Source organism: Protopterus annectens, chromosome 7.part0 (assembly GCF_019279795.1).
Source record: "Protopterus annectens isolate FY-2018-M chromosome 7.part0, PAN1.0, whole genome shotgun sequence".
Taxonomy (NCBI): Eukaryota; Metazoa; Chordata; order Ceratodontiformes; family Protopteridae; genus Protopterus; species Protopterus annectens.
This window is the reverse complement of record NC_056739.1, coordinates 926779279-926791757: the sequence shown is the minus strand read 5'-3', so window position 1 is coordinate 926791757 and position 12479 is coordinate 926779279. Positions and strand designations below refer to the sequence as shown.

Below are 12479 nucleotides of genomic sequence, written 5' to 3'. Positions count from 1 at the left end.
AGAGTGACTGTGACAGTCCACCTACCTCCACCATAAATTAGTTAAAATTAACCTGTTTGGGCACAGTAAAAATGCAGTCATGGTTGTGGGTGAATATGAAGCAACAGAATGACAACATTTAACATAACAGCCAGACAGAAGCTAACAGGTTGTGGGTACATAAGCAGGAATAATAATGGCCTATGTTTTCTACCTTAAACAGGGTTAGCTGTATGTAACAAAAATGTGCATTAGATGAAAGTAGAGGTGGTGTGGATGAAAGAGAAAATTATACATTGGAGAAGTGACTACCTACCATTAGAGTAAGACAGGGCAGTTTAAAGGAGGATGCAGCATTTAACAGATAAGCTTAACATCATGGAGAATCAATCAGAAGACGGACATTTTTGCTGTTAGGGATGCTGGAATCTCTGAGACATATGGATTTGGCAAATCTGTAAAACAGGACCTAGGCAGCCTACCATGAAGGTACAATCAACTAACAATCAGCCTGGCTACAATGGGATGAATGACGGACTGGAGTGGTTGCATCTGGTCCTGTTCAGTTCCACAGCTGCATGACATGTCAATGGTTAATACAAGGTGCGAAACTGGAAGTAGCCTGGTATTGCTGCAACAGAAGAAGAAAGTTACAAAAAAACTAGTCTATATTCCTGTAGGTATCCCACAGTGAAAAGTCTAGCTTGGCTAGGTTTTTCTTGTAGTTTATACAAGAGGACACAGAAGTGCAACCACATGTCTAGAAAAATATGGAAGCTGGATAACTAGAAGACAGTATCCAGACTTTTTTTAAGCTGAAGTGAAGAAAGTTCAGAGATTGATATCACCCTACATCAGGGAACCTAACCCAAAACTTCTCAGTCTATACTTCAGGAGGCTGATATAATGATGGTACAGCATTATATTACAAGGCAGGTGAGTTATATTATCTAAGTAGTATTAAACTGGTAAAAGAAGGTGGATAATGTACAGTGGACAGCCCGATGGCATGAGCATATACAAGGAATAGCAACCCACAGGATCAGCATGACAAGTCAGGAGACTGTCTCTACAGAGTACAGTAAAGGAATGACATGGGTGCTGGAGTCCAGAAAATGAAGACAGCTGCTTTCAAAAAAGAGACAAAGTTAAAACAAACTAAACGAGAGTAAAGAGTTCTTACTAGAAAGCAGTGCAACATCTGAGACTGCTAATGTGGACAGCTAGGAGGAACAGGATCCCCACATAAGTCAGGAAGGAAGGGGAGGAAATGGATCAAGCTGTCTAATGGCCATTTTATGTTTGTTTTTTTTCTATAAGTGGGTCAAAGCAGACAGCAAAGACTGAGAGGTTGATATTCTTGAAAGAAATTCATACGTGTTTACTAGGCTAACGACCACAAGGGCCTTTTTAAGCCGAGCAATGCATCCCAAATTTCTGACAAGTTTTGATACCCTTGATAAGTGTAAGCATGGGCCTGGGAGACGAACCATTTACAGGGTTACCTGTCTGCATTAGTGACACGTGTCACACCAGGGATGAATTTCTGGTTTCCCATCCAATTATCCAAGTTGTACTTGAACTGGGTTAGGGAGGAACTCTGCTTCACATGGATGGGGAGTCTGTTCCATAGATGGGGTAGTTTCTGGGATACATATTTATCTCTCCAGCAGGTCCTATTTATATCACAGGCAAGGTTTAAGTCTTTAGAATGGGTAATTCTGGTACTGTTATGTGGATATGAAGGAGGTCCATCAGAGTGGGGTCTGACAATACCCTGTATGCCAGGCATAGATCTCCCCTCAAAAGCCTGTAAGAGACAGAATACAGGGATAGGGCCTTGAGATGAAATGTCTGCAGGACAAAGAAGAAACAAATTATAGTAAAGAACCTGTCAGTTTTTTAACATAGTCCAGAAACAGATTTCCTCTTTGTAATGGAGATAAGCGAAAGGGAAACAAAAGCATTAATGATAGGAGGGACCAATAGATGGAACCTGTGGGACCAACATACTCTAGAAACAAAATGGTGAACATGCCTAGTGAGACCTTACAAAAAATGCCTTCAAGAGACAGATGTAAACTACAAAAAGAGAACTCTGCTAACATATATTTTAAAGATACAAGACAGAGGCAGACAAGTTCAGTGCAGCTCTGATAATAATGACAATAATCCTATTTGTTAACTAGGTAGGCACACTAGATGCAAAGCTGCTTTTCAGGGGTGACCAGAGAACAATATCTGGTTAAGTAGTGACTTGCTCAAGGTCACACAGTAGGCAAATAAGAGCAGAGGGAATCAAACAAATGTACTAAGGGAACTACAGCTCGCAACCTTAATCTCTGCTCCAAACTGAAGAAAGAGACTAAAATAACGTAATTTGGCTATTCAAAGAGAGTAGAATGGTAATACAGGATAGAGAAAAAACATGGAAAGAATAGCAAAAATATAAAACAGATCAATATCTGGAAAACTTTAGAATGCTTTGCAATCGTACTAAATAGCAAATAAATGAAGATAAAACTATACTACAATAACTTTCAGAATACTACTAAACACAACCCTAAAAAATTTTTGGACATCCATTAAAGAAATCTTACATCCCGCCAAAAATTCAACCCAAACCCCATCTCTCAATAACTCACCACTTGAAGAGTTCAACTCTTATTTTACAGACAGTATAGCATCTCTAACCAAGGATTCCTCAACATCTAATCCCAACCCTACCCAACAGCCACATATCACCACATCCACTTTCACCGTCGAACATGTGTCCACATCCAATATAAAACTACTCCTAAACAAACAAACTATGCTCTTCTTCAGCTGATGACCTTTCAAACAAGTACCTAAAAACAGCAGTCAACAGCATTGCCTATCCTGTCTCAATCCTTATAAGTCAATCCAGGAATCCCACGTTCCCTCTCTCTGGAAAAAGTCACACATTAGACCTATATAGCAATCTTATCTCCCTCACCAAAATACTTGAAAAATTTATTCAAAAACTGCTAGACTATCTCCTGCAGGAAGGACTGTTGTCCCCTATATGACATGGCTTCCGTCCTTCCCACAGTAATAGCACTGCCATTCTAACCTATACAGATACGGTCAATAAAGCTAGAGATAATGGCAAACTAGTCTTGTCCTTTCTAGACTTGTGTAAAGCCTTCGATACAGCTTGTCACAACAAATGTCTACTTCACATGTCCTCACTAGGTCTCACTCAGCACACCCTACAGTGGTTCAAAAGCTACCTGCCCAATAGGCATCAGTCAGTAAAATGGCATTCCATGCTCTCTCCTTACCTCCCAGTCACCACCGGTGTACTACAAGTCTCTAACCTTGGTCTCCTCTAACATTTTCACTAACACCCTCTATACATCCACACAACAGGGCACCATAATACAATACGCAGAGGATTCCAATCTCATCTGCACATCTGACAACATGGTATATGTTCAAAAAATTAGTCGGGAAGCTTGAACAGCCACTGAAACACAACTTTGTGACTCACAACTCATGCTCAACCCAAAAAAGATCAAACTACTACTTTTTTGCCCAAATCCCTCTCTCAAAAAAAAAAAAATTTTGAAGTCCTCCCTCTTGATAATACAACAATTGAAGTCACTTCACCCACTAAAGTCTGTGGACGCAACACATTTTCCTACACTGACACCTCTAAGCTTAAAGTTTACTGTTTTTCCTCAGTGAAATCTGTGTATGGAAATCATATTTTGTAATTGTTTTCATACTGAAATGCAGGAAGAAAATGCTCCCTAATGGTTAAAGGTGCTGTGGGGCAAAGGCAAGATTAAACAACGTTGGAAAATCACTTTAACGGTAACATATGAATTGGCAAGGACAGAAAGATGGCGAATGATAACAGGGCAAAGGACAAAAGGAAAAGGGAATCTATCTGCAGAAAACTGTATGCATGTCATGGGAATAGATGAGGTTACAGGAGTCTGGAAGAAGCATTGCTAGTCCCAGTACTAGAGTTTCAGGTGTTTTTGGCATTTGTCTAAAATCATTATAACTCAAAAACAGGAAAATGTGCAAACAATGTTAAGATGAAGAATGTAGTTTCCATTTGTGAGACTCTGGGCAAGTCACTAACGAGGCAGTCACCCAGTAAGCAGACACCCGAGTGTAGCAAGAGTACAGTTAAACAAGTGAAATAGAATAAAATACAAAAATACAAAAACAATAAAAAAGAAACATGGCCTTGAGTGTACAACACTGTGTAATGAAACAAACAAGCTTTTTTTCCTATGAGATTTAGAGGAATTAGTAAGTGAAAACACAAATATAGGACAGATATTAATCTAAGGTAAAGTCTGGGGAATAAAAAATGCTTAAGAAACCAGGTCAGATGGGATTAATATAATACATATCATATTTTAAAGCAAAGACAAGGACACAGTAGTTCTCAACAAAAACTGTAGTTTATTAGAAATATTTCCCTATAACTCCGGCTTGTAAATAGGAAGACATGGTACAGATTTATTAGAACTTGGTGTTTAAAAAAGTCTGTAAAGGCAATTAAGTACTGTTTCGTTGTATTCCTTGCCTCATTTCCAAAACACTGCTCTTTTTCAGCATGAACAATTGCACAAGCCATGATGTCAGAACAAATATCAAAAATCAAATGGTTAAAACTATCTAGGTGCTTGCCATCTACATGCAGAGCTTTGTAAGAGGTCACAAATTATACTTCTTGTTTGATGACCAAATATGTAGTCTGATCCAAACAAATTTACTTCCACAACCTGGGGAGATCTGTCAACATGCTGTGCATCACACTTATAAAGCAAAACAAAACAAAAAAATTGAAAGAAATGTATTCCTATAAATCTGAAAACATAGATAATACACTAAATACATTGTTTTGGTGGAACATCCTACATACCTTTACAAAATCTGCTGCCCCCATGTTAAGATGGTACAGCATGACCAGTAGCATATACTTAGTGGGCTTTCCGGGCTGTTCTCTAGAAGCTTTTTTTCTGGTTTCTGATAAAGTCTTTGATTTATGGTTACAGTTTCTATATGATGTAGCACAGCTTTTAGGTTTTCAATTCTGACTCTTCTTTGTAAGCAGTTTCCTTGTGAACGTGGAGTGTTAGTTATCCCTATAAACCATATCTACGCTATCCATGTTAGTATACGAGTCATGTGCGGGCATCTGTTTAGTAGAGAAATTTATCTAGTTCATTTTTAAGGGCTAAGCCTTTTACAGATTGTCAGACTATCACATCAATGTAAAGCAAACATTAATTATGAAAATGGGGGAGGAAACAGTGCAGCAGACTGCTTTACTGCTTCCTGTACCCAGAGTACAGGGTTTGAATCTTTGTACCTTCATTTGCCTATGGTGTGACCTTGAACAAGTCACTTAACCAGACAGCTCTTTGGGACAATTGGGAATTTGTGCTTGGCTCCTAGCTCCTTGCTTCTCCTGCAGAATTTGATATGTGCACTTGTATATGGGATGGCCTCCTATGGCATAATCTGTGGTCATGCACCTTCTCACATATGCCCCATGAAGGCTACCACACAAACATAACTTGGCAGAGCAAAGCACAATTCCACTACCCCCAGGTTGCAGACAAGGCTTCATCCCTTGACACCAAAATGCCATACTGCTTCTTATAAAATACATTTTTAATAATAAAAAAGGCCCTTTAAATGAAAAGCTTTAAGAAACAAACATATATAAATATTTAAATGAAAAGCTTTAAGAAACAAACATATATAAATAAACACACACAAATTACTACACATGGACACTGAAAAAAAGAGCTAATTAACAAAATATATAACCATAAACCACCATCTCACAGCCTACACTAAATATTTAGAAAGCTATATGCCACAGCATACATGTCTGGTGATACCTTTATAGCTTTAATTTGAGACACCACAGCTTCAGGTGGATGGCTGGAATGTCATGGCCGTGGACTGCAGTGTACCCCTGTGTAAAACTGTGTCAGACGGTATACATACAACAGAAATAACAGTCAAGGCTGGGGCACCTGCAGCAACTGTTGCAAAACAAAAGGCCTACATCTAAACCAGCATCTTTCAGGCAATGTTTATTTTGCATTAAAACCATGAGAATGATGAACACTGCCTTGGTAAAACTTCCTTTGAACACAGTAGCCATTTCAAGGAAGGTACAATAATAAAATGCTGAAAGCAACAAAGCATGTGAAAAGGAACTGGTTAAGTTTATACTGCAGACTCCAGCACTGAGTAAGCAAGCCTAGTGTAAAACGGAGCACTTGGTAATGCAGTGCCAATACCCAGAGGCTCACAAGTACCAATTTCCAACTTTTACAAAAAGAACCACACTAACCGAGTTTTTCCTTATTAAATCACTGGCATTTTTACAACAAAACGTTAAGATGACATGCTGGTATTGCCAATTATTAAAAATTACCATTCAACCACAAATGGAAAAGGAAAAGCATATGCATTATTTTAAGAAATGGCTCTTAATTCAAGCTACAACAATAATTTATAGCTGTAATGCAGTTGTTTCTTAAAATGCAATAATTTCTTATAATTGCCATTCATAAAATTATAACAACTGCATTTTAACGGTAATGCTGATATAGAGAGAGTAGTTCAGTGCATAAAACGAGTTCAGGTTCTAAACAATCTTTGCTTTTGACAAATAATCGCCTGTAATAGCAGGTTGCCACTTTTATTTAAAGTACAATACAGGACAGCTTCTACAGATCAGCAATTTAGCATTTATAAGTGAAGACACTCAATGATGTTGGCATAATAAGAGACATTTCTTTGTGTTTTTAGCTGCCATCAGAGTTTAAAAATGAGATTTTACAAGAACAGCTCGCTCTAAGTAACTAAGGAAGAAGTGTTTTTGCAGGTTTATTTGTGACAAGTAAATTAGAATGGTATTGATTTGAAAGAAAATTGAGAAGTGCATTAAGCCTTATAAGCACTTTAGTCACACCAATAGAAATAAATACAATTTTTCTTTAATAAGGAAAACAAACACACAGATGCATTCAAAATACAAGTTCGGAATACTGCACACTAGCTGTGTAAACCAACAGTATTTTGTTGGGGTTTCCTTGACAGCAATTTTGATCTGTTCATGTCACATGAGAAATTTAGCAGCAGAGCTTAACCCCATCGCAGAACAGACTGCCATTTAGAAATGTCACAATGTTGTCAGCACAGCATACTGCTGTCAGGACTGGATGGTAACACATCTGACACTTGCACATATCCAGTAAAAGAGATGGATCTGTTTCCCCATCAACCTGGGTAAAATCAGGGTTATAACATGACAATCCAACATTAGAATACAAGGTCAGAAGAGGCAGGAAGATGTAGGCATTAGGATATGGACCAATTTGTTACACTAATGCAGAGGACATATATGGCCCTGCAAAACTCTGGCTTTGTCTTTTGGAACAGTACTGTTAATGGGGGGGGGGATCATACTTCTCTTTGGCCTTTGTTTCCTCCATCTTATGTTTTCCTTTATCTTTCTCTTCCATACTTTACACCTACCTTACCTGATCTGATTCATCTGGGCACCTCCACAAATTCGTTTTACTTATTTAAAATACTGTAAACTTAAATAAACAAAGCATCGCAGAGGAGACTTTACAACTCCTACTAACTTCTATTTTCTTTTCCACAGCGAATGTTCTAATGCTATCCAAGTCTACTCTACGGCACAGAGAGTATAAAGCCCTGATTATGACCCTGATAACTGGAGTGGTCAGTAGTGGTGGGTAGAAACATGTGGCTGATATCTATTCACCTACTCTGGGGAAGAACAACAGCTTAGTGTACTGCAAGACTGTCACCTGAGGGATGACAGGTGTTTCAGGAACCACACAACGGCCATGGTGAGCATTTACCAAGCAGCATTTTCATACTTGGGGGGCAGGCATTCATCATATGCAGAGCTACACATGTGCAAAATGGAAGCCTGAACTCTGGGATTTTCAAGCTGGCAAAAGGGAATTGAGGCAACTATACGAAAATCTTTTATATCTGTAAAGGTGACAGTTCCTGCCAATGACAAAAAACAGACACTGTTGGGGGTGGGGTAATTGATGGACAGCAGGAAAAAGCACAGAAATCACCAACAAAAATTCTACTGCTACCTGTTATCTGTTCCAAGTAGCTTGATAAAAAGATACCTACATAAGCAGCAGGTCGTGTATTGAGCATGTGAGGCATAAGATGCACATCTTTGGCTAAATCTGTATGCATCGCACTCCATTATTTTACAATTTTTGTATTTTCTTCAAAATGTGTAAAACAGTCAAGTTATATGAGGAACCAATTGAAAACAAAAACAATGTCTAAGTCAAATGGCTGCACACAATTTTCAAAGAAAAGCAACAAAGAACTGGATGACAGACTGAGGGACTGTGCCATTTCCTGACAAAGTACAACAAACAAGCAGAATTTGGCCTGAAGTTGGTCTCAGGCAACCAAGTCCAAAAGAAGCATGGCCATATCACAGTATAAGGAAACTTGTTACATACAGCACCAGAGAGGGAGGTGTTGTATAGCTGGAGCTGTAACCCATTGCAAGAACTCTCAAAAGATGGGTCCTTGCCTATGAAACAGAACAAATCGTAGTAGTGTGCCAACAAATGTGCACCTACACCTGCTCTAGGTTCCTCTCGCATTCCAAAGACATGCAGAAGGTGGCTAGGACACTGTAAATTAGCCATCTGCAGGTGTGTGTGTGTGTGTGTGTGTGTGTGTGGGGCTATGGAATAAAAAATGTAGCAGGGTTAGCCACCTGTCAGTGTGAACAATGACTCTAGATTATTCTCATTGCTGATGTGACACCCCACCCCATGTGCAAAAATGGGAAAAAGTGGTTGTGGATGGCTGGATATACTTCTGAATGCAGCTATCTCTACCTAAATCCTCTTTTATTTATTTATTTATTTTAAGTATCTCTGAAACAAATGCCTAATGGATTCTTTGATTCTGAAAGTATGCAAGAAACCAGTCAATCAACATAACTCAAACTGAAAAGTAACTGAACAATAAATGTCCTTGCAAGCCTTTTTGCACAGTGAGTATTAAACGCAGTCCTTCTGTTGAAACACCAACAGTAGTGTGACACTGTTTACTCTGGAGTGCCCTATAACTATAGACAGTCAAAAGCATCAATGGGCAGAGTGTAGATTTCTCTCAGCCTTCTGCACCACTGTTAACAAAGGTCTCTCTGTGTATGTGTGTGATTTTAACGCCACTGCTAAGTCTGTAAAGTGCATGCATGTTACGGAAGCACAGAAAGTGTTTATCTTAGCCCTATTACTTAATTCTGTCCTGAAACATAGCAGAAATAAAAGAAATGGATGTATTAATGCAAAAGAGGTATTACTATCAAAATACAGCCGTCACAAAAGTAATACTGCAAGAATGAATGGAATTTCACATCCTTCTGACAAAATACTTTAAAGCCTCAAAAACTAAGCCATTTACAGGACATCTACAAGATGTGGCAATGTTTTCTTTCTTTTTTTAAACTATGCTGCTGTCTCTCCATCCTGACAGAAGCACCCCCCCCCAAGAATATCTTCAGAATGAAAAGTATGGAAATTACCTATATCATTATATATCACATTCATTTATATACATTGAATACAACAGACATGTCAGCCCTGTGGCACACAGGGCTAAATCCCGGACTATGACCCACATTATCTGAGCTTGAATAATGCCTCAGGTGCTGTACCAACCTTGCAGGTAAGGTCAGCCGATCACCACAATGAAATGTGCAAGTGAACAAATTACCAAAAAGTAAAGGTCAGGAATGATGTGGGTTTGGCACTGCCAAGCCAGTGATGCCCACAGCCCTCATTGTCTAGGTGAAATCATGCACCCACTTGATTTTCATTTTCTGTTAAATGATACAAAAGGTTATTTAATAACCAGCAAATATTAAAACTGTATAAACAGTTTGCGACAGGGGCAGTTTTGGAAGGGGTGGTCAACTGTTCAGAGTTTTAATTTTCATAGCAGTTCTTGGAGCTTAGCTAATGTAAAAAAAAGAAGTTATGTTACTCACCATAACGTTCCATCTGTGTTGTCCATTTTCATTCTTCCTCAACAAGTGAGTTCGGATCCAACTCGGCCTATTTTTACTGCTCTTGGATACTGGAAACACTCAAGCTCCTCCCTTATGCATAATGCTCTAATCCCCTACCATACTTCAGATCTTGTTTGCTGGACTTTTGGCTTCACAGAACATTTAGTAACAACACTAGAATGGGAAACCAATACCTGACGCTCAAAGGCAGGAACACTGGTCCCCTATCATCTTCTTTTTCTTCCAGAAGTCACAAACCAAATGGTAATAGGTTGGATAGACGGGAGTTGAGGAAGAAAGAAAATGGACGACACAGATGGGATGTTATGGTGAATATATAACTTCTTTATCTGGTGGTGTTAATTTACATTCATTCCACAACAATTGGGACAGAGTGCCCAGCTACCTGAATCCCAAAAGGACTCCAAGGAAGGATATTCCTGAGCACTGTTGAGCTGAAAGCTGCTCTTACCCTCAAGAGCAACTCTAATTTGTAATGAGTAATAAAGGTATGAGGATTAACTCAAGTTGCAGCAGAGCACATATATCATCCATGGAAGATCTGGATAAAAACCATGACAACCTCCATACACAAAGGTGGCAAATAAGTTCTGAGGTATGGTAGTGGACTACAGCATTATGGGTAATGGAAAAACTCAAGAGTTTCCAGTTTCCATGAGCTGTAAAAAGCAGTCAAGTTGGATCAGAGTCGGATCTGAACCCACTTGTTGAGGAGCGAATGAAAATTGACAATGTCAGATTAAGAATTACTGTATGTTCCTTCCTCCTACTGCAAACTCTACCAGACTTAAGCATGCATACTGTAAGTCTAGGCTAAACAGTACTGATAACACTGGATCATTCTCCCAACCACAACCAAGAATCTTACAAGACTCCATGCTTGGGCCACAATTCATGCACATCCTTACAAAAAATATTTCACAACTCCATAACTCTGCAAACCTACTTTATTCAGATGACAATTAACTGGACATCCATTCAAAATGTCAGCTCCGTATGTTATTTTCTCACTTTCAAGCCCCACCCCCCTCCTTATTCAGTTGTTAACTTGGTAAACCCATTGGATACAACTGTCTCACGTCAGGGGCATCCCAGAAGCACTGTTTAGTTAAGTGACTTGCTCAGAGTCACACATTAGAGAAATGTGTACCCTTGACTACTGGAAGCCAGATGTTAACAGCTCAGACCCTTAGTCCTCCTCACTAACTGCTACTCTGCCAAGCTTTATATTCCCGATAGCAAATTCCACAACTCATAATACATTTTATGAACAAAGTAAACATTCATTCTTCCTGGCGCGCACAAAAAGTAGTACCACTGAATATATAAACCATGGACAGCATCTCACTGTCTCCTACCTTAAAAAAAAAGAAGGGACCTTACAGTCACTCAGAAAAATAAACTATACAGCTAAATAAAGTCAAAACTCCACTAGTACAAATAACACTAATAAAGAGACTATAGTACATAATACCAGCACCCAGCATATTCCTTGAGGAGCAAGATGACACCAACTTGGATGCTTACGCAGAGTATGCTGCATCACATTCGGGGCTTTTAACTGCAGCATCCATCAGAAATTTAGACTCAAACTTGATTTTCCTGCTGCTCATTTCAGCTGTTATGGAAATCGGCTAAATCGGTGTATTCTGTACTTCGCCACACACAGTTTTGATAACATTATACTTTGGGGCAGAATGAAACCTCTTTGCAAGCTTTGGTCTTACATCCCCACTCTCAAGCGAATCTCATTATGAGGAACATTCCTCATTTTGAGCCTTAAAAATTGTAGTTCCACAGCTGTTCCACATTGACAGGGTTGGTCACACATTCATTAACATTATTTTAACAAATATCCATATTAAATATTACTGAATAACTCATTTTAAGTAAAAAGACACAGTTAACTATGGTGTTAGCTTCCTAACGGAAGTCATTAGTAAAAGTTCCATGTTTTACTTGCCTGTTTCATAACATGGGAGATAACATTTTGCATTTGGCAGACTGCTGAGAGCTATGTCCCCAGACACTTGGTCATACGTAACTGATACTGGAACTGCCTTACTGCTGGCCAGGGTGACCATCCTCTGGCAGGGCTGTGACTCACCTGCATGCATTGGTTAGTTGTTCAGGGTGAGAAATACATTTCATTCACTGTCAAACAACTGTTCTTTATGCGACTCACTTTAGCTTGCCAGCTTTACTACTGTTTTACTGACTATATCAACTTGTGTTTGAGGCGTTATCTTTAGCAGACTATGCCAGCTTCTTTCTTTGCAATTTTCAGTACGAGGACTCAGAGAGTATAGGTATCCCTTGTTTTGCCAAGTGTTGAAGGAACTGCAGCTTCTGACCTTTGGTGAAAACTGCACAC

The 12479-nt window shown here is 39.0% G+C and overlaps 1 protein-coding gene across 1 annotated transcript in view; it reads right to left on the bottom strand.

Moving 5' to 3' along the window:
- Positions 1-12479, bottom strand: part of PTPRG (protein tyrosine phosphatase receptor type G) — a 3415981-nt gene that overhangs the window by 2462253 nt on the left and 941249 nt on the right. The window lies entirely within an intron of this gene.